The following is a 5,093-nucleotide window of genomic DNA, read 5'->3' on the forward strand; positions in this document are numbered from 1 at the left end:
TCGTTAGTATAGTGGACAGTATCTCCGCCTAATAAAGATATATTTATTACAGGTGCGCTAACTCACTAGCGTCCTCGTTAGTATAGTGGACAGTATCTACGCCTAATAAAGATATATTTATTACACGTGCGCTAAGTAACTACCGTCCTCGTTAGTATAGTGGACAGTATCTCCGCCTGTCACGCGGAAGACCGGGGTTCGATTCCCCGACGGGGAGACTCTTTTTTGCAAATCTGCCAATCCAGTACAGTTGAACACGGAAGACCATATAATTTAACATATATGTACACTTTAATTCCATTTAAGTAGACTGTACTTTACAGTGATTTTACACTCAGAGACCATAATTAGCGTCAAGTTTGCACGTCTTCCCTCATTTAGCAGTCTCCAGCAAAGAGGAAATTCGAATTCTTATTGACGTGGCCACATTTATTCGACAGTAAAATATTCCAAATACATAAAATACTGCTATTATTATTACCTGAAGGGTGTGATAATATAATACGTGTACTTTGCACTTATTTACAAACATAAATGGCAGCGCTAGAAGACTGTAATATACTTTTGTCCACGGGTGGCGCTGTGGGCGGTTGTAGCTCGTCAATCAACGTCAGACAACAGAGTGAGATCAGACAAAAGAAATAGTCTTCGATCTCAAGGTTACGTTTTTTAATGATCGGGTATCAAAAGTTGTGTTTTGAGTCCAAAGTTGGCCGCAGTGTTGCCGTAGGTGCAGCCAGCAGAGGATCATGGGAAGTAAACATGATACCTGGTCGTACTTTTGTAACAATAATCGTATTTGTATAAACAAGGTTCGTCTATTTAAAAAAAAACTGTTCGTCTTTATAAATGAACTTGGCCAAAATTAACCTCTTCGCTAAAATAATCGTATTTCATACATTATTAAAATTAATTTTGGGTTTCTCGAGGAGACACAAAGAGAACATGCCTATGTAATGTTGACATACAAAGAGACACTAGATGGCGGTGTTGACCAGTAAATATATTAAATAATTGTATTGTACACTCACAACACTCATTATAACTGAAAATATATTACTGTACAGCCCTTACCTTTGGGCTGGTACCGAGGGCGACTGTGTTGACCAGTTTGACGCGTGTAAATGATAGAATGTCCAGTACTGTACAACTGTGTTTGGATATAACAATCCGTTTATTCCAGCTATCTAAATTAAATCAAATGTAAGTTATATAACATAAAGTATGCTAACTTTGAATGGCACATTGTCACAGCATTGTCACGGCAAGACACGACACGTCACGTCACAAACACGAACATGAACATGAACTTGCCACTAATAAACTCATGTACAAATTCCAATCCGGCTTCAGAACTAACCACTCCACTGACACATGCCTTCTCTATGTGAGCGACCACATCAAACATGAGGTGGACGCGGGCAAATACTGCGGCATGGTCATGCTGGACCTTCAGAAGGCCTTTGACACCGTTAACCACGCTATACTGTTGGATAAGCTCAGAGCAATCGGATTTAACAAAACCTCTTGGAGCTGGATGCAGTCTTACTTGGAGGGGAGGGAACAGGTGGTAGAGGTGAACGGCACCATGTCCCCCCCCCCTCTCGGTGAGCTGTGGAGTCCCCCAAGGCAGTATATTGGGACCTTTACTGTTCCTAATATACATAAACGACATGTCATCAGCATGCGACTGTGAATTGTTGTTGTTTGCGGATGACTCTGCCCTGCTGGTATCAGACAAGGACAAGTCACAGGTGGAGAAAATCTTCAGTGCTGAGCTCTGTAGAACTTGCACCTGGCTCGCTGACAACAAGCTATCCATCCACTTGGGTAAAACAGAATCCATCCTGTTTGGGTCCCACATCAAACTTAAGAAAGTCAATGACTTCACCATAAAAGTAGGTGACAGTGTCATCACCAGGAAAGATGAGGTCACCTACCTAGGTTCCATTCTAGAGGCTAACCTTTCCTGTGATAAAATGGCAACCAAGGTAATCAAAAAGGTCAACCAACGAACAAGATTTCTCTATAGAATCTCCTCTCTGGTCAACAAAGCACCTTGAGGATTCTGGCGGGAACTCTCGTTCAACCCTTTTTCCATTATGCATGCACCTCCTGGTACCCTAGCACCTCCAAAACCCTCAAATCTAAACTCCAAACATCCCAGAACAAGCTAGTCAGGTTACTTCTAGACCTCCACCCCAGATCCCACCTCACTCCTACCCACTTCTCTAAAGTGGGCTGGCTCAAGGTGGAGGACAGAGTTAAACAACTTGCACTGAGCCTAGTCTATAAAATCCACTACACCTCCCTGATACCGAAGTACATGTCAAACTACTTCCTTAACGTAAATGACCGCCATAACCACAACACCAGGGGGAGCTCCACTAACCACGTTAAACCCAGATTCCGAACTAACAAAGGTCTTAACTCATTCTCTTTCTATGCCACATCAATGTGGAATGCGCTCCCAACAGGTATAAAAGAAAGGGCATCTCTATCCTCCTTCAAAACCGCAATAAAAGTTCACCTCCAGGCAGCTACAACCCTAAACTAACACCCTCCCCGGATTGCTAATAATCAAATGTAAACAATCAAATGCAGATACTTTTTCTTATGCCTTCTGATCTCTCTCTCTCTCTCTCTCTCTCTCTCTCTATGTCCACTACTTGATGTCCATATCCCCACCCCCCCTCCACACTCCTGATTGTAAATAATGTAAATAATTCAATGTGATTATCTTGTGTGATGACTGTATTATGATGATAGTATATATGATAGTATATATCTGTATCATGAATCAATTTAAGTGGACCCCGACTTAAACAAGTTGAAAAACTTATTGGGGTGTTACCATTTAGTGGTCAATTGTACGGAATATGTACTTCACTGTGCAACCTACTAATAAAAGTCTCAATCAATCAATCAATCAATCAATCAAAAAAAACACGACCACGACCACGTACACGGTCGAAAACTGTTTGTCCTCCAATCGCCCTGCCCATGCTCACACCTGAACCCAATTTAAAGGAGGCTACCATGGTAACCGCACCATAGCAACAGTCACCTCCCTGTCAACCCTTCCTGGTTCCTAACAGGAAGTGGGTGGAGCACTCTGCCGAAAAGGAAATTAAACATGCTGAACCCAACAATCAATTAGAGAAAATAAAAATAAAAACAATATAAACAAATAAGGAATTTTGGCTCCAACAATTACTAATAATTGACTAAAATAGGATGACAAAACTATTTAAATAAAAACAATAAACTATTAATAATAATTCAAGTACCATTAACAAATAAAATTATATTAAATGAAAAATTAAACATCCCATCAAATATGTGTCTGACCCAGAGCGTAAATTAGCATGTTCTTCCGTGACTAAGCTGCCAAAGATAACTAGAATAGAATAGAAAGTACTTTATTGGGAAATTCAGCACCACAGTTCGCTCACAATAGACAATAAACTAAATTATTCACATGTGAATAACATAAATACATTATACATTTAAGTACAGTTAAAAAGGGACATATATTGCTTGTTGGTTTTATTAAAGATTTACTGGCTTTTTCCTCAAAAAAAAAAAAAAGAAAAGTTGTTGCATTGGCCGGGAATCGAACCCGGGCCTCCCGCGTGGCAGGCGAGAATTCTACCACTGAACCACCAATGCTTGTTGCGACTGAGGGTGGGGCACACGTTTTTGAAAGCAGCATACCACCCGAACACACTTTAAGACTAACGTGACGATAGTGTATGAATGGATATCCATCCATCCATCCATTTTTTTCTACCGCTTGTCCCTTTCGGGGTCGCTGAAACCTATCTCAGCTGCATTCGGGCGGAAGGCGGGGTACATCCTGGACAAGTCGCCGCCTCATCCTCATCGCAGGGCCAACACAAATAGACAGACAGTATTTTACACATATATATATATATATATATATATATATATATATATATATATATATATATATATATATATATATATATATATATATATATATATATATATATATAACCAAGATGGGTTCCATTAGATCATTACCATATATATATATATATATATATATATATATATATATATATATATATATATATATATATATATATATATATATATATATATATATATATATATATATGTGTGTATATATATATATATAGTTGATTTGCGCACTACTGAGTAGTGATGCTTTGAAAATGTGGCCGCCCAAAAATGACTGTGATTAGCGCTGCCGAAACCGAATGTTGTGACGGTGTTGTTGTGATGTTGTAACTGCAATAATAAACATATGTGATGTTGTAACTGCAATAATAAACATATGTGATGTTGTAACTGCAATAATAAACATATGTGATGTTGTAACTGCAATAATAAACATATGTGATGTTGTAACTGCAATAATAAACATATGTGATGTTGGAACTGCAATAATAAACATATGTGATGTTGGAACTGCAATAATAAACATATGTGATGTTGTAACTGCAATAATAAACATATGTGATGTTGTAACTGCAATAATAAACATATGTGATGTTGTAACTGCAATAATAAACATATGTGATGTTGGAACTGCAATAATAAACATATGTGATGTTGTAACTGCAATAATAAACATATGTGATGTTGTAACTGCAATAATAAACATATGTGATGTTGTAACTGCAATAATAAACATATGTGATGTTGGAACTGCAATAATAAACATATGTGATGTTGTAACTGCAATAATAAACATATGTGATGTTGTAACTGCAATAATAAACATATGTGATGTTGTAACTGCAATAATAAACATATGTGATGTTGTAACTGCAATAATAAACATATGTGATGTTGGAACTGCAATAATAAACATATGTGATGTTGTAACTGCAATAATAAACATATGTGATGTTGTAACTGCAATAATAAACATATGTGATGTTGGAACTGCAATAATAAACATATGTGATGTTGTAACTGCAATAATAAACATATGTGATGTTGTAACTGCAATAATAAACATATGTTTAGTGTACCGTAAGATTTTTTTGTTAAAATAAAGCCAATTTATGCCATTTTTTGTGGTCACCTTTATTTAAAGA

General features: G+C 37.3%; 2 non-coding genes across 2 annotated transcripts; one reads left to right on the top strand and one right to left on the bottom strand.

Annotated features, from left to right (window-relative positions):
* Nucleotides 1-145: 145 nt before the first annotated feature.
* Nucleotides 146-217, top strand: trnad-guc (transfer RNA aspartic acid (anticodon GUC)). The gene has a single exon. It is a non-coding gene; the product is annotated as a tRNA-Asp (tRNA).
* Nucleotides 218-3,601: 3,384 nt separating this feature from the next.
* On the bottom strand, nt 3,602-3,672 carry trnag-gcc (transfer RNA glycine (anticodon GCC)). Its single transcript has one exon. It is a non-coding gene; the product is annotated as a tRNA-Gly (tRNA).
* Nucleotides 3,673-5,093: the final 1,421 nt, after the last annotated feature.

The sequence above is a fragment of the Entelurus aequoreus genome, linkage group LG24, assembly GCF_033978785.1.
Source record: "Entelurus aequoreus isolate RoL-2023_Sb linkage group LG24, RoL_Eaeq_v1.1, whole genome shotgun sequence".
Taxonomy (NCBI): Eukaryota; Metazoa; Chordata; class Actinopteri; order Syngnathiformes; family Syngnathidae; genus Entelurus; species Entelurus aequoreus.